The sequence below is a fragment of the Lissotriton vulgaris genome, chromosome 8, assembly GCF_964263255.1.
Source record: "Lissotriton vulgaris chromosome 8, aLisVul1.2, whole genome shotgun sequence".
Classification (NCBI taxonomy): Eukaryota; Metazoa; Chordata; class Amphibia; order Caudata; family Salamandridae; genus Lissotriton; species Lissotriton vulgaris.
In genome coordinates, this window is record NC_141696.1 from 259,810,888 (window position 1) to 259,829,407 (window position 18,520).

An 18,520-nucleotide genomic window follows, 5' to 3' on the forward strand; every position below is an offset into this window, starting at 1 on the left:
AGTTTTTTTTTTTAAATGCAACAGTTGCAGAGCCTGTAAATTTGGTACAAATACTAGTTCCTACAAAAATGCATTTTCTGAGGAACAGATCAAGATAAAAAATAACTTCAACTGCAAAACAGAATACGCAGTATATGTCTTGACATGCATTTGCGGACTCCGCTATGTAGGGAGTACCAAACTTCCAGTACAGGCAAGAATTCTGCAACATTTGCGAGCAACAGTCAATTCAGACCCAACATACCCTGTTGCAAGACATGTAAAATCGGTACACAATAACAATTTGAATGTATTGTCATACTTTGTTATTGATAGTGTCCCAGTCAACAAAAGAGGAGGCAACAGTGATAAGGCTCTCAGACATTTAGAAACAAGGTATGTGTTGGGTATGTACATATGTTCATGTGAGCTGTCACGGGCGCTCAGGTGTCTGGTAGCTCGTGACAAGCTTGTGCATTGGGATACTGTGTTGTTATTTGAATATGTGGAATGTGGGGAGTAATGTGCTGAGAATTGTTATTGTCATTACAAGCTTGTGACTTAAGACGAGAACATCTAAATAAACCTCGTCCACCTTTAACTCTTCTCCTGCGTGATTATTTGGCTTCCCTACACTGGCGACGAGGATGGGATTTTAGAACTCGATACCAAGAGCCCTCAAGGTCTGAATATGTGTGAGGACTTGTACCATTATCTATGAGATCACATGCAGTGTAAATATATTGGGTTTTAAGGATGTTTTGTATTATTATGTTGATGAGGTAAATGTGTATATAGTATTGGCAGCTTTTGTATTGTGTTAGAAATATTAGTATTTTATGTCTTCATCTGGTTGTCGGTGAATGTGTGTTTTATCATGAATTTATTTATGAATTTATAGTTTTATACTACTTATTGGCGCCATTTGCACAGATGTATTTTTGCACTAATGAATTTGCACATAATCAGCTGCTATGCACTAAACACTTTAGTTCTGATCTAAAACCCTGGTTTTCCAGCAAAGTTTCTTAATAATTAAATACCGCTGGTTCTTTCTCCGATTAGGGTTCCCTGCTGGGATTCCCAACTTTACCATTTAACGATTTTACTTATTCACTTATTGCACTTTTTTGCACAAAAGCACTTTTCCATTAGTATGATAATCATATGGTTAATTTTCATGATATACTTGTATGTGATTAGACAGCAAAAACAAGGTGTTTTGTACCAACCGAATGTTGGTCATTTAGAGGTATATTTGGGACAGAAATAATATTGCATTAAGCAGTCACAAGATAGTTTATTATTGCTATGTATTGTTATGCTTTTAATAATGATCAAAATATTTATTCTTTTAGACATGAATTATGCAATAATAACATTCAGTATTGGTATGGTTATATTCTTTATCCCAAATAACAACCAGCAATGTAAATGTATTTGTACAGATATTAATCACATTGCGTTTATTTTCACATGGATATCGACCGAGATCTAGTCTATTTTCTATGTTGTTTGCTTCCATCAGTAGTCACATGATACTTTGTAAAAAGTGCTTTCATTGGTGGTTTGTAATTTAAATTGTCTGCAACTACAAACACTTCCTTCTGGTGAGCAAGGCGACTGGGATCGCCAAAACGCATCCGATTGTGGCACCCCTGATTCACTAATTATAAAATAAAGAAAAATACTGCTGCAGTCATTACCGGATTCTAAGTGTCCGTTCTTCTCTTGGAGAGTGCTGGTATGCGCGGCACGCTTTGAGAGCGCTAACGTATATATATATATATATATATATATATATATATATATATATATATATATATATTATATATATATATATATGTGTGTGTGTGTGTAACTGTCTGGCTCTATTACTGAGTGTTGGGGCTCATAGCTGTGTGTTGCTGTTGCTGCTGAATACAAAAGTGCTGTATAGGCATGGGACTGAATGTCTCACTAGTTGGGCGAGTTTCTCTATGCTTTTGTTAATAGGCATGTGAGCCACAGTAACGCAGTATTTTTGGATGAGTGAACTGGGCATATGGATTTCGAAATGCACATGTTACTCACCAAGGCTCCAAAGCACATGCCCTAACTTCTAAGCACATTTTACCCTGACCCATGACCTACGTACATCCTGCATTAGGGGTGGCTTATATGTAGTGGAAGAGAGGATTAAACCCTTTCAAGGAGTTTCAAATGCCAACTTGATCTAGCAGAACAACTGCACACACAGCATCTGCAGTGTCACAAATGTTTAAAGTACACATCTAAATAGGTGTATCAGTCCCTGTCTGGCTGTGTCACTGGATGTGTAAGTAACTAAGTCACTATATGAGTAGCTGCCTTAGTATCTCTATTGATCTCTATATATGTTTGTAAGTGGCTGCCAATATGACTCACTGCCTCTATTACTGAGTGTTGGGTTTTATAAGTGTGTGTACAACTGGGCCTGTCACTGCTGGATATATAAGAGCTGTATAAGCATGGTACTGAATATCTACATGCCACTCTCTCTCTTTCACACCGGCTGGGGCAGTGACTTTGCTTTTCAAAATATATATACAAGTTGCAGTATGGGTGAGAGACTGGATACTTAGCTTTCTTAGGGGTCTCAAAGTACACATCTGACTGACTGAGAGTTTAAACTGCAGGTCTTACCTACTAACCACATAGCACCCTGTCCAATGACTTACCTACACCCTACCTAAGGTTTAACGAATACAGAGTATAACAGATGTTTTAACCTTAGCAAGTCTATGTTAATGCAAACTCGCCCATACATTAAAACTACACACACTTGCTGCACAGTTCAAGGGCAACATATGGTTAATGGGTTCCTATTCTCAGACCCAGAAAGACACTCACATACTCACTAATATACCAACAGAGACAATCACAGACCCATTCATAAACCTACCAAAACACTCATTAACCCATTCAAAACCCCCCTCATGCATTTACAACAATTTTGTATATATCATGCACACTCTTTATCAACTTCATGTACACACATACATTTACAATCACATTTTCTTTAAACTACACTGTAACTCACATACCTCTTAATTGAGTTGGTTGGGCAGAATCTTTTTTAATGTTGTCAGATTGTACTCTTAGAGAAAATGTGAAAACTAAGCATAAGAAAGGTACACCACTGTCATGCAGAGCAACCATAATGGCAACATTTTTAACCTTGCTCTCAGTGATACTGTATAAGTTAGCAAATCAAAACCCACCTTCCATATTTTACTTTTGTTAGTGTACTTCTCAATGGTCAGTATTTCTTAACCCTTTCTTGCACTTCATCAAAGAAGTCTAATCTGTTAGAGCTTTTCGGCAATTTGTTCAAGCCCCTCATCAAGCCCCCCCTTTGCGACAAACTTGTGAATACCTACAGGAATCCAAAAACATATTTAGCATTGTTGTTGGAGACTTATCTTCCTTGCAGTTGACCTGATCACTAGGTGTTGTGGACCAGTGTCTCATCCACTAAACACCAGTTTGGTTTTTAGACTTATCCCTATCCTACTTTTTTCCCAGAATAAAGATTCACCTAAATGATAGCAGATATTTTAATCCACTCACCACTGTCAACATGCAGACTGTCTCCTTAATGGTGGAGGTTTTGATGTCACTTGTAGAATAGGACATTCACGTGACAAGACCCAATGATGATGCTATCCATCAAACCACACTAAGCGGAGATTACATACACTGCAGTCTGTTAATGTGCAGCTTCGGGTCTTTGATACAAAGGGTTCTGAGACTCTAGTATCAAGACTAATTTGGTTAATTTCCTTTGTGACCTCTGCAAGTTTGACAGCTCCTGAGGATCCTGTTCAGTAGCAAGGATAGCCAAGTCACTTCTGCGCCCATACTCCCTTGGCAAGGTAATGGAAAGGGGCGACCATTCGGTCCCCCCGAACGTATGGTGGAGTACCACGATCCCCCCGGGAAGCCATCTTGGGCGGGAGGCGAGCCTCGGCTGGTATGCCCGAAGCGGCGTAGCCGGGGCGCGCCTTTTTCCCGCCCTGGAGTGGGCTGGCCTAGACACTGACGCGGCCGGCCACGCCCTGGGGGCAGGCCGGGGCGGGTTTACGCCCGCCCTGAAGACGGATAAAAGGAGCAACAAGCCAAGAAAGCATCCTCTTGTTCCTGTGCTCTGAAGCTGCACCTACTCGCTGCACGTGAGCTCGAGACGGAACGAAGAGCCAATTTTGAGCGTTGTAATCTTTCTTGTTTGTTTTACAGATACTCGGTTTGGAGAATGCCCAAGAAAGCGGGAAAGCGAATGACTACCGAACAGATGCTGCGTGTTCTTATGAAAGAGGTGACCGACCTAAAGAGGCGAATGGCGGATAAAGACGAGGAAGGGGGACCGAAACGTCCTTTGGCAGGAGCAGCTCCGGGAGGAAAAGGCAAGAGGCCCAGAAGGGGAGCAGCTGGGGGGGACATCCCGGTTCCCTGTACCCCACTCGAAAAACCAATTCCGGCGCCGGAAGAGGGGAATCCGATTCCCGTGGTGGTCACCCCCGTGTCCGGGGAGGATATGCCGCCCGAGCTGGCAGCACAATTAGCAGCGTGGTTGGGTAAAGGTAGCAAGGGCGCCACGGCTGACGACGCGCAGGTATTGATGAAGCAACTGCGTGAAACAAGGGAAGCGGCTGCGGCAGTAGAGAAGCCACCTGGAACAGGTCCAGTCGCAGATACAGCTTCCGGTTCAGGTAAGCGGCCATTGCCGATTGCAAGGGATGAGTCTGCACCCTCACGAAGGGAAAAGTTGGGTCAACATGTCCCTCTGGCTATTAAAGAGAAGATATGGGCAGATGAGTATATAAACATCTTCTCGTTGCTTACCGATCATTATGAGATGGAGCATGTTAAGAGCCAGAAGGAGCTCATGCATCCGAGTGTTTGGCGCGCAAAGATGGCCGCCTTTAAGGTAATTGAAAACATTGGCACTTGGGGCAGAGCATGGGGGATTTTTACATCCATCATGGGTGAACGTAGGCCCGAATTGCTGTCCGAATTGCCGATTTATCAGTCACGGATCATGGGGTATTCTATATCACACGAGGGCAATCAATGGTTCTGTTACGATAATATCTTCAGAAAAGCGAAAGAACATGATAAAAACTTAACTTGGGATTGTTATGATTCTGTGTCTTGGTCCAAAATGGAAGATACTGGTATGTTGAAGTTGCCATTGGTAGGGAGTAACGTGGGTGAATCCTCCCGCCAATATGCTGGGACGCCCTTTCGATCAGGTACGAGTAACGACAACCATTCGAGGCCGATCGGCAACTCAGGTAAAAGGGGGATTTGTTGGAACTTTAACAGGGGAAAATGTACGAGGCCCCAGGGGTCTTGCAAATTTAGGCACAAATGTGGTGGGTGTGGGCAAGCATCCCATCCTGAGTCCATGTGCAGAGCCAAAACGGGTGATAACGGGGGTAGAGGAGGCGCCAAACAGGTCTGATATAGTCCGAGGGGCGCCTTTACCTACTCCGATTGATACCATGGCAATGATTCCCTGGCTCAGCGAATACCCGGATCACGCTTCCGCTGGGGTGTTGCGGAACGGGTTTTCATATGGTTTCCGCATCCCAGTGGGGGAGTTTCAGGGTATAGCGAAATGTAAGAACCAAATATCGGTCTTGCAACATACGACCGTGGTACAGGAAAAGATCCGGAAAGAGGTTACTCGAGGTCGAGTCGCTGGTCCATTTAATGTGCCACCAGTTGCTAACTTTGTTTGTTCCCCTTTAGGGGTGGTCCCCAAGAAGGACCCGGGTGAGTTTCGGCTGATACATAATCTATCAGCCCCACGTGGTCTTTCCGTAAACGATGCGATAGACCCAGAAGTGTGTTCGGTGCGGTACGCATCCTTCGATGAGACCGTAGCCATATTGAATCGCCTGGGGCCCGGTGCGCTGATGGCAAAATCTGATATCGAGTCAGCGTTCCGGTTGCTCCCGGTACATCCAGACGATCAGCGTCTCCTTGGTTTCATGTTTCAGGGTTACTATTACATGGATCGGTGTATGCCGATGGGGTGCTCTATATCTTGTGCCTATTTTGAAAAGTTCAGTTGTTTCCTGCAATGGGTCTTCACAAAGAAGACGGGGTTTCAACATGTTATGCATTATCTCGATGACTTTTTGTTTCTGGGGGCAGCCGGGGATCCGGCATGTGGACAGGCTTTGACTGAATTTGGTGTCTTGATGAATCAGTTTGGCGTGCCATTGGCACCAGGTAAGACTGTGGGTCCCTCGACTTGCCTCGAGTTTCTGGGGATCGAGCTCGACTCTGAAGAAGGTTGTTTTCGTTTACCAGTAGACAAAGTGTTGAGATTCAGGGCATCCCTGCAAACGTGTATAAGTGAGTCTAAGGTTAAACTACATCAATTACAACAATTGGTGGGACAGTTGAATTTTGCCCTAAGAGTAATACCGATGGCCCGCCCCTTCTCCCGCTCGATCGCTCAAGCCATGATCGGCCTGAAGGAGGGTCATCATCGCACGAGGCTCTCGGCTGAGGTTCGCCAGGACATGCGCATTTGGTTGGCATTTCTGGCGGAGTTCAATGGTCGGATTGTCTGGAATAAACCGGCGGTGTCCTCCGAAGAGCTGGGGCTGTGGACAGATTCGGCGGGGAGCATTGGTTTTGGTGCCATATTCGGCACACAATGGTCGGCTCAAAAATGGCCGGTATGGTGGCATGAGTGTGGGCTGACCAGTAACATTGCCTTTCTTGAACTTTTTCCCATTCTGGTGGCCCTGAAAACTTGGCCTGAGGGATTCAGAGATCACTCTGTGGTGTTTTGGTCCGATAACATGACCGTGGTTGAGTGTATCAATAGCCAGGCAGCACGATGCAAATGGATGCTGAGATTGCTCAAAGAAATTGTGTTATTGTGTTTGCAATTAAACGTGTTATTTAGGGCAAGACATGTGCCGGGGATAATGAATCAAGCAGCTGATGCGCTTTCTCGTTTCCGTATGCAGGCCTTCTGGGGTTTTCTGCCCACAGCGGACCCGGTGGCGGCACCCTTTCCCGAAGCTCTCTGGTCTCTCGGTGCCCCGAACTACAGAACCTCGTGGGAGAGAGTTTAGCACCCCGGACAAGGAAGGCATATGAAGGGGCGTTCCGAGCCTATTGGGCCTTTTTGGGGACTGCTAGGGGAGAGCTTTGGGGCCAGGAAGAGCTAGTAATAAAATTCTTGCTGTCTTTACATCAGGCAGGCAAATCAGTGGCTACGGCCCAGAGGCATCGGGCCGCCATTTCCTTCATGGCAAGGGCTCATGGGATCCAGGACCCGACTGCGTCTTTTGTTGTGCAAAAAGCGCTGCGTGGGTGGCAACGCCTTGAGGGTCGCAGAGTAGATGAAAGGCGCCCGATAGGTTTGGATAGGTTGGCCCTGTTATTATCCATACTCCCTGCAACGTGTTCATCCCGGTATGAAACAGTATTATTCCGAGCCGCTTTTACGCTGGCATTCCATGGGGCTATGCGGGTGAGCGAACTAGTGGCAAGGAACAAGCAGGATGTGATGGGGGGACTGTGCCGAGAGCACGTTCAGGTCAGAGGGGGGACGGTGACTGTCTCGTTCGTCAGGTCCAAGACCGATCAGGGTGCGATGGGTGACGGCATGATTATACAAGGGATTCCCGGGTCCTCCATGTGCCTGGTGAGTTGTGTAGAGGAGTATTTAGCACAAAGGGTGGCATCATGGGGGGGGACTTTGTTGAGACACGCTGACGCCACCCCACTGACGAGGTTTCAGTTTCAGCGGGTGCTTGCGATGTCGATTGCCGCTGCGGGCTTGAACCCGGGCGAGTTTGGGACCCATTCCTTTCGGATAGGGGCTGCTACAGAGGCTACAGCCAGGGGTCTGAATGTCGAACAAGTTAAACGTGTGGGGCGTTGGTCCTCCAACTGTTATAAAAGGTATGTGCGGTTGCACATGTTGTGAAGCTGTAATGATGTACTCACGCTTCTTGTTTTTGTTTGGTTTCAGTTGCGCAAGCCTACGAGGCGGGGCGGACTATGCAGTCGACCCAACACCGGGCCAGCGGTCAGACATCACCGGCTGTGAAAGAGGAGGTGTGGGTCGTCGGCCACTCATACGTGAGGCGTGCCGCGGACGTATTCAAAGCAGGTGACATGATTCACGTGGCTGGGGAATACGGGTACAGGGTGTCCTTCTACGGAAGGGGCGGACTCTGTATTGACCAGTTTCAATCATTTTTCGAGGGTTTGCTAGGGCGGATGAGGTCACCGCCGTCTATAGTCATAGTACATCTTGGGGGCAATGATTTGGTCACCACTGGTAGACGACTTCTTCTTGAGGCGATGCTTTCCACTGTAAGTTGGTTGGCAAGGAGAGTTCCAGGGTGCACGATTGCATGGTCCCATATGATCCCACGAAAAGTATGGCGGGGGGCTATTTCTGTTTCTGCTCTGAATCATTCAGTAAGAAAAATTAATAACAAAGTGAGTAGGTTGTTCCGTTCCAATACACTGCATTCTATTTCGCATGGTTGTATTACTGGTGACAGTATGTATTTGGGGGATGGTGTTCACTTGTCCCGGGTGGGGAACGAGTTACTCATAGGAGACTTGATAGCTTGGCTAAAGACTTTAAGACATGACCTTTAGGTAGGAGTTTTGTGGGGGGTCCGGATAGCCGGTCAACTATCCGGCCTGTGGCGGTAAGGTCATGATCGGTGAGCACTAATTGGAAGATCCCTATGAGTGGGCGTCACCCATTACGGATGGGAGCGCTCGAGGGAGGTGGCCATTGGCCCCTCAACGGGGAGGCGGTCCCTTCTAAGGATGGGCCGCCGAAAGGAAAGGCGGTCAAGGCCCCTTCCTGGGTAGGAGGGGCTACAGCCCCCTCCTGGGGAATTTCCCGGGGCCAGGACATCTGCGACGGCAGATGTGGTAAAGTTGTGTGGGGTTTGGGGAGGGGTCTACGCTACCTTCTAGATACCTCACACGAGTCCTCGGACGACCTTTAAGTGGCGTCGAGTTTATTGGGGCCCCCGTCAAGTCAAGGGAAATTGGTAGTTGCACTTGAGGTACACCTCTGTGCGGTCGCCCCTCACAAGTGAGGGGGATATGTCTGGTTTAGGGATCTTGACACCGGTTACGACCTTGCCGTTGGCCCTTAAACGTTAGGATGTACAATTTCAAATTGCAAGTTAATATTTTGTAGGATGTTAGTTCGGCTAGGAGAATTTTTGTATTAGAGAATATGTTAAGGTTAGCCAAACATCGCAATGTGGTAATGAAATTGTACATAATATGAAACTGTTATTTTAATGTTTTAATTTTGTTTCATATTTTAATAAATACGGCCGGGAGGGTCACTCCCTCCCGTCTTCCAAAAGTTCAGAACTGTTTCCGGTTTCCCATCCTTGGGGATTGTGTTGAGAGGGGGTGGCGGGTATCTCAGCCATATGGAAAGGGGCGACCATTCGGTCCCCCCAAACGTATGGTGGAGTACCACGATCCCCCCGGGAAGCCATCTTGGGCAGGAGGCGAGCCTCGGCTGGTATGCCCGAAGCGGCGTAGCCGGGGCGCGCCTTTTTCCCGCCCTGGAGTGGGCTGGCCTAGACACTGACGCGGCCGGCCACGCCCTGGGGGCAGGCCGGGGCGGGTTTACGCCCGCCCTGAAGACGGATAAAAGGAGCAACAAGCCAAGAAAGCATCCTCTTGTTCCTGTGCTCTGAAGCTGCACCTACTCGCTGCACGTGAGCTCGAGACGGAACGAAGAGCCAATTTTGACCCACCCACCAGCCCCTGAGGACAGCAAGTGGTTTTGAATAAAGTTTTGATGTGGTAACTTTTAATTTTGTTTGTAGGTTGGGATTATTATCATGATAACTTGGAATATGCAATAAAGAATGGTCGATTTGTGGTATGTTTTGTAAATAAAGTATTCCTGCTCTAGTGTTTGATCAGTAAGCATGCTTTAATAAAGTGGTTGTTGTTACTGTCTTTTAGGTAATTAGTCATTTAGTTTAGAACTGTCGTATTTATTTTGGTCGGGCGGTAAGGTCATGATCGGTGAGCACTAATTGGAAGATCCCTATGAGTGGGCGTCACCCATTACGGATGGGAGCGCTCGAGGGAGGTGGCCATTGGCCCCTCAACGGGGAGGCGGTCCCTTCTAAGGATGGGCCGCCGAAAGGAAAGGAAAGGCGGTCAAGGCCCCTTCCTGGGTAGGAGGGGCTACAGCCCCCTCCTGGGGAATTTCCCGGGGCCAGGACATCTGCGACGGCAGATGTGGTAAAGTTGTGTGGGGTTTGGGGAGGGGTCTACGCTACCTTCTAGATACCTCACACGAGTCCTCGGACGACCTTTAAGTGGCGTCGAGTTTATTGGGGCCCCCGTCAAGTCAAGGGAAATTGGTAGTTGCACTTGAGGTACACCTCTGTGCGGTCGCCCCTCACAAGTGAGGGGGATATGTCTGGTTTAGGGATCTTGACACCGGTTACGACCTTGCCGTTGGCCCTTAAACGTTAGGATGTACAATTTCAAATTGCAAGTTAATATTTTGTAGGATGTTAGTTCGGCTAGGAGAACCTTTGTATTAGAGAATATGTTAAGGTTAGCCAAACATCGCAATGTGGTAATGAAATTGTACATAATATGAAACTGTTATTTTAATGTTTTAATTTTGTTTCATATTTTAATAAATACGGCCGGGAGGGTCACTCCCTCCCGTCTTCCAAAAGTTCAGAACTGTTTCCGGTTTCCCATCCTTGGGGATTGTGTTGAGAGGGGGTGGCGGGTATCTCAGCCATATGAAGTAATGACTGTTGGGACTTGGTCTAGGGACAGCATGATCTTATTCATCTGAGGGTTAGTTTGAATGCACCCTGAAAGTGACAAAGTGTCACTTGAGTTTTCCCCCATTCATTTCAAAGGGACCAGTTAGAAAGATGTTCTGCATTTATTTTTGAATACTTAAAAACTCTAGAACTCTAGTTGTTAGTATGATACAAAGTTCATTTTGGGGTCTACATTTATATGAAAACAAGCTCTATTTTTATAAATCGGGGTTGGATTTCTTTTGAGTGATCTCAATTACTTATGCACCACAATGGTACAGTAAAATGCTTAACACATGTTCCTTTAAAGTGTCTGACTGCTCCTTGCCACAGTATCAAGACTGAGCTAAGGATTATTGTTGTAGAATCCAAGGATTATCTGTGAGTATTGTGAAAATTTTGTATGGTAAGGCCTTCCAGCCGTACCACTTAATATTCCACCTTGCAACAGTGGTGTCCACCAGTGGGGATCCTGAACCTGTGTTTTGAAGTGCCACTGGCCATAGGCTAAAGGTGCATGATAAATCTTCAATTGACTTCATCATCATAAATATTTTGTACAATTTCCCTAGATTTTTCTAAAAATAAGATTTCATTGTAGTTTTTTTAGTGCACTGTGTTACATCCATGTTCCTATTACAATAAAAGTTAAAAGTGGTTTAGTAAGTTAGGATAAAGTTTTAAAAAGCTCTGTAGGTTTTCAATAGGTTACAAAACTTCTAATCAAGTAGTGCATAATGGAGCATGTCCCGAGCCTTGATCAGCCCCTTCTCTTGATCCTGAAGATCAATTATCTAAGGGCATTATGCAAACTAAGAGGCATTAGCTTTAGAGCAACTTCTAAGAGAGAAGACCTAGAACAGACCCTCAGAGACAATGAGGTAGAAAACGCTGATAGACATGACTGCATCTGTTGGTCAACCAGCAGAAGAAAGAGAGGATGTGGTCACAGACCAAATTGAGCAGGAGGAACATTCTGAGGACCCTAAGTCACAGACTTTCCCCAGACCCTCATCACCAGTGGGAAGCGACAGAGGTCATTTTAGAACTCAGTCCACTGGTAGGTGGTTAGGAGAAAAAGTTGGAATTTGAAGAAAGGAGACTAGTCTATGATAGCAAGAGAGCTAAGGTGGGACTAGTTCCCAAAGATGGTAGCAGCAATTATAAACAAAGATAAAGAGTGGTCAATTCAATTCAACTCATCTTTTTTGGGGATTATTCAAAAATCCAGAAAATCATACAGACAAACAAAATTATACATCAAGTAAAAGCATTTGGGTAAAATTACTAAAAAGTGCCAATGTGAACATTGAGTGGAATCTAATAATATATGTCAACAATGCAACGCCTTAATATAAAAACAATGCGCAAACAAAATGCTCAAGGTTAACATATTTGATATAAATCCAAATACTGTTGAGTTGAACCAATGAATGCAAATAAAATGAGGCCTAAAAAGTGATCTAAAAAACAATTAAAGTTCCACATAGCTTGATCAAAATCATTTTCCAATCTTATGCACCTGATAAACTCATTTCATCATTTTATTTCAGGGTATAATCTGTTTAATAGCACAACCTTTCTAAATGACTCACTGCCTTCCACTTTTGAATTACAAACTTAATGAAAGTGAGAATTACACAGCTGTAAGGATATCTTCCAATTTACATACAAATGTAAAGGCCTACTGATAATCGACCAGTTTCTGTGATAGAAATAGTTGCTGCAGTACACTTAGTCTAATGTGTGCAAAACAACATGAGGTATATAGTTGACTTGTTGGCCTTTCCATCACATGGGTCGTTAGGTAAGCGTCCTGACCAAGCCTCTGATTTAGGAAATGTAACCATATAGTGAACTACCTGAAAGCATAGCCTAGTCAAATAGAATCTATCTTACATCTTAGCTACATTTATCAGATAGACTTCTATTCCGTGTTTTCATTGTCCTGGCAGTATCTAGCCGCTGTTATCTTAGATCTATCACTTAGCTCTATCACTGCCTCCTTCTTCACTATAAAGCTGCCCTTATTTATTTTTTGCTGTATTACAATATACTCGTAGGGGATTGGCTTCTTGGTTGATGGTCAAGGTCCTACAATAGGCTACTTACATACCTCAGCCACTACATTTTCTCATAGTGATCTGGTTCTAGACAGTCCCTTATAATCTCTCATGTAAACGTTGTATCATTCTTGACCCAAATACTATACAATTCAATTATTGCATTGAGGTGGCTGAGGATCCAAAATGCACAATGTCTAATTCTTTGTGGGTAATGTATGTTGGGTAAACAGTCATTATTCCGAGTTTTTTACTTCACAATACCATTACAATGCATGCATTACCACACATGTGTTGTAAGTCGCAAAGTAAATTACTATGCATTTCTTTAGACCGCACGGTCATTTACCACTCATTCCTTTACAACGAATTTTGTTGTAAATTTATGTAGACTAAATGACCATGCACTCTAAAAAAATGTAGACCATCCACGTTGTAAGGAAACATAGGCTGTTCCTTTTCCTGAGAACAATGTGCACCGTCCCTCAGAGACGACTTGAAGCAGGAACAACGAGGAGACAGGAACCACGAGGAGAGAGAGGTAAGAGGGTTTGGGCATGGGGTGAGGGTTACTTTTTAAGGGTTTAGGGGGGTCGGACGGGTTAGTGTAGTGTAGGGGGTTGTTCTGGGGGTAGTGTTTTAGGGTTTAGGCTAGTGTAGTGGTGTATATGTAGTGTAGGGGGTCGTGATGGGGGTAGTGTATTAGGGATTAGGGTATTGTAATAGTGTTTGTGTAGTGTAGAGGGTCATGTTGGGGGTAGTGTTTAAGGATTTATGGTAGTGTAGTGGTGTTGGTGTTGGTGTAGTGCAGGGGGTCATACTGGGGGTAGTGTTTTAGGGTTTAGGGTAGTGTAGTGGTGTTGGTGTAGTGTAGGGGGTTGTGCTGGGGTAGTGTTTTAGGGTTTAGGGTAGTGTAGTAGTGTTTGTGTAGTGTAGGGGGTCGTGCTGGGGGTAGTGTTTAAGGGTTTAGGGTAGTGTAGTGATGTAAGTGTAGTGTAGGGGTCACGCTTGGGTAGTGTAAATGTAGTGGGAGGACTGTCACTTACCTTAGAAACTTTCACCACAACTATACCTTTACCACGAATGTTTTTGCATTGTAATGGCATGCGTTGTAGTGGCATAGTTGTTGTAAAAGTTTGTGTTGTAATAGTATCTTGTTGTAATTGGCAACACCTACTAATTCCTGCATTGTAATGGTACTCGTTGTATTGGTACAGTTGTAACAAGTGCTATTCATATGTTGGGGTCAAGTGTGGGACTGCCAAGAGTCTGCATAGGAAGGAGTTCTTCTTTACCTGAATCAATTTACTCCTACCCATACCCCATACCCCATAACGGGGCTCCACACAATGCATCTGGAATGCATCTACTTTCATATATTTCCACCATTTCTATAATGGGTTTTGTGCAACGTATATAGGCAATTCAATTCAATTCAGAATCTTGTCCACAATGAACCTAGGGTCCTACAACCAAGTAAACCCTTAAGTACCCACGGGAGAGGGTTGGGAAGATTCCTAGGGGAGGGTCTGGACAGGGTGGAGGTCACTCCCATGTCCTTTGTCCAGTTTCAAACCAGAGCAGGAGCCAATGGCTCCCAGGAATGGTTTGAAATGGACTCTGCACACGGACACCAAATGTGCCCCTCCTGCAGGTTTTCAGGCACTGGCAAGAGCACCCACCCAGCCCTAATACAATAAATCCTGTCTGGTGAAAGAAATCCTATTTTTCTGCCTTCCCCTGCTCGAGGTTGGCTCAGCAACAGGAGGGCAGAAATATGTCTTTGTTCAGCAGCAACCACTTTGTGCTGGCCGGAGCTCGAAGGCTTATACTGGGAACACCGAGAGACCCACGAAAGGCCTTCCTGGTGGGTGGAATCACACCTCCCACACCAGTTGCCGGTGTGGAGGTATGATTTCAACATGTTTGACACCAAACACAATAGGGTTTGTTGCAGCTGTTTACGAAATGGTCATCATGCGATGGCGTAATACCCCTCTATATTAGTATATGGCTGCTTTACTGACAACCCGGGAGAATGGACTCCTTATGCTGCAGGGGTGTCCTTCTCATGTAGGGACACCTTCTCATTTAGCACCCTGGCTTCAGAATTGTAAATGCCTGCTATAGGGGTGCATTATAGGTTTTAAGTGCAGAGACCTTTAGATATATGGAACCTATATCTTAAGTAAGCGGTGCATGCACCAACTTACACTGGCTGCATGGGTGGCATAATTTATGCTGCAGCCATGGGAGACCGCTGGGCTACATATGCCCTGGATACATGGGCACCATATACTAGGTACTGAGAAGGGTACCCCGGTATCCAATCTGGGATGTACCTAGGTACTGAACACAAGAATGTAGGGAGAAAGCATATAGAGTGTGGTCCTGTTTAACAGATCCCAGTCAGACTAGTCAAATCCAGTTTAGCACCAGGCAAAAAGTGGGAGAACACATGCAGAAGGTACCTACCTTCCTACAGGAATTATTCTGGTTCTTACATATTTTTCCCACCTTCTTTCGCTACCTAGGATCTTTACCCAAAACAATTTAGAGACTTTGGACATTTCATCATCATCAGAGTGTGTTAAAATATCTTAGGGCCAGAGTAAAGGCCATCAGGTTCCAAGAAATCAACTTACACGCTCTCCTTACAACTTGTAATTATTATGCCCTGAGGGTGAGATAGAAGCCTTGTAAGTACTGCCCCATCAAATCGATCTCATTTAGAACGTCGGATCAAGGTAAAAGACATCTTCCGCATACAGACCCAATGGGGAAATCTTTCCTTCATACGCCTTTAATAGTGAAGCATGAGAAAGCCCCCCCAAAACTACTATTTAATCTTGATAGACAACTAGCTTGTAATGGAGCCTTCATCTTAATATCATTCTGAAGCGAATCCCAGTTCAGGTTCATCCTAAAAGTCAGACCCAGATATTTATATTTGTGAACTTGAACTACCGCTCAAGTATCCAACTGTCAATAAAATGTCTTTGCTTTTTTGTCAAAAAACGAAATTTGGGTCTTTTCCAAGTTGATACAAAGCTTGTTCTGCTTACTATAAGTTGCTAAAGCATCAAATATCCTCTGCAGACCATTTGGGGTACAGTCCAGTAATATCAGATTGCCTGCATATAGCAAGCAGTCAATATGATGTTTCCCAACTTTGGGGGCAAAGGACTTGGATTGGGAGATAAAGGTGGGAATGTCAGCTAAAAATTAAATAAAAAGCAAGGGAGCTAAAACGCACCCTTGCCAAAGGCCATTCTTTGGGATATAACACACAAAAGATACCAAGGGTCTTTTCTAATTTTATCAGTGGTCGGTACCTATTTATGGTATCCAAAATCACACATACCAAGAGGTTATTTAGGAGGTTACAAAGGAGAGGAAAGAAGAACGAAAGTTCAAAGATAAAGGAAAAATGTACCCATCAGCCCACATAATAGCGGAACTTCATCACCTGGCTTGTTGAGGAGAGTTGGTATCCGATAAGCACTTCCACAGGAAAATTCCTGAGGATAGCTAATGTCGGATCCACGGGTTGGACCATCCACCAAAAGATGAGAACTTTGAGGCTGTAAGGGCCAGTTGCAGTGCTCAGAAAGTGTGAAAAGTGTAAACGAATATGGTGGTAATCTAAAAATGCCTGTCTTGATGTCTCAGAAAACTTTATTAGGTGCGACCATCAAAACAGCATAATTAAAAGCAGAGTGGAAATAGAATGTAAAGAATTACTATTCACCATGAATGGTAATTGGTCAACATGTTTCAGCCTCCATGGGCTTTCATCAGGACCTATGATATTCACTACTGCAACACTTACCACGTGACATGATAAATAATCTCGATTATGTAGACATACCAATTGTGAGGTAGTCTCATATCTTTATTTTTCAACCCTCTCCTATGAAACAGGAAACAAAAAGAAAACACACGCAAAACAGTGCAAATGTCAAAACATGAACAAGCGCATCCATAGTGTTAATACTTAATGTATCCATTATATTTTTCACTCACCCAGAATTGTAGGGAGGAACAGCCTCACCTCGCCTGGCACTCGCTCAGGACAAAGAGGCCACGCACTGAAATTTTCAGAATATGAATAGTGTTATGTAACTTAGATTTGTATGACATACACTTACTATGTGACAAGGAAAAACTGAGATGCAGGTCCAAGACCCCATTGACATTAGAGCTCAATTCAAGTGATCAATATTAGGCATTTTCAACTGTTTAAATAATACTTCATGAGGAGAGAGATATGTTTCCAACCTCCATATTAAGAAAAAATGGACATGGCTCATCTAACAGGAAAAGAAAAATGTATGTAAATATCTGGAAAATGGTCCTACAGTACCACATTTATATAAGTAAATGTTCTAACCCATCAAGTAAGCCTCGAGTTCGCCACCGCACAGCTCACACTCACCTTTCCGTCGTTACCTCGGTCTGGCATCTGAGCCGAGGGGAAGGTGGCGAGGCTGCTTGGTGCTGGGGCTTATGAGACTCGAGGGCGGACCAGAGAGAGAGCTGCCTTCTAAGTCTGTTAGTTCGAAGACTAGCTCTATGCTCACGTTGCATTTTCTGGGCAAACAGTGTTGTCATATTGAGCAGTACGGCTATTTTGATGGGATGGGCCATAACAATGAACACCCCTATTAGAGCCGGTGTTCGGGTATGGTGCCGCCCATACTATGAGACGTATTCGGGTTGGTTGGTTCGCCCATAAAGTAAGTAAGTAAACAAAACAGATAAACTCGTCTGTTTAAGATGCATTTCATTGCTGATTCAATGCGGACCGCGGTTGAACAGCATATCTTGCGTGTCCCAGGTTGTTGATTGGTCGAAATCAAAACCGGAAGGGGAATCAAACCGGAATCAAAGTGCATTGAAAGTAAACATATGCGCACCCTGCTGTTTTTAGTGTTGCACCTTATAGTTGTGTGTTTTCAGGATGTTCATTGGTCCGATCTCAAAAACCGGAAATAAAACAGAAACACGCCGGAACCTGAGTGCAGCAAAAGTGAGCACATACGGACGGCGCTGTTTTCAATATTGTCTGGGCTAGTTTTTGCCGAAGCTGACTTTGAATGTTAGACAACTTATTGGATGCGGAATCGAGGAATAGTCAAAAAGTCTGACGTTCCTCTGTGCTTTATCTACCAATGACGGGCAATTCCTAAAGACCGCTGATAGTGAGGTATCTGTGCACAGACCTCGAGGTACGGGGAGAACAAAACCATTACACCTCCAATAGACATATACTTATGGTGCCTTGGAGGAGTCATGATGCCATTGGACAGATATACCAAATTTCTAATTGTACATCTGTCCATGTATTGCGGGCTCATTTAGAAAAGTAAGACAAGTCTGTGTATACATTTCGCACAAAACCAGTATAGAGGCTTATAAAATTGAGATGAACTGGCTTATTGTTTGTAAGGGTACTTGAGACGCCAAGTGATTAGCATGAATGGCTAATCACAGTGAGGCATGTGTAGTGCCTATAGCTGTAATCACGGTATGTCGTCATTTAACCCCTCGGTGTCGCACTTAAGTTTGAAAATCTATTTCTGTTCTTTTCTGAGCAGAAAATGAGAAATGTCGCTTACATGTGGGGGT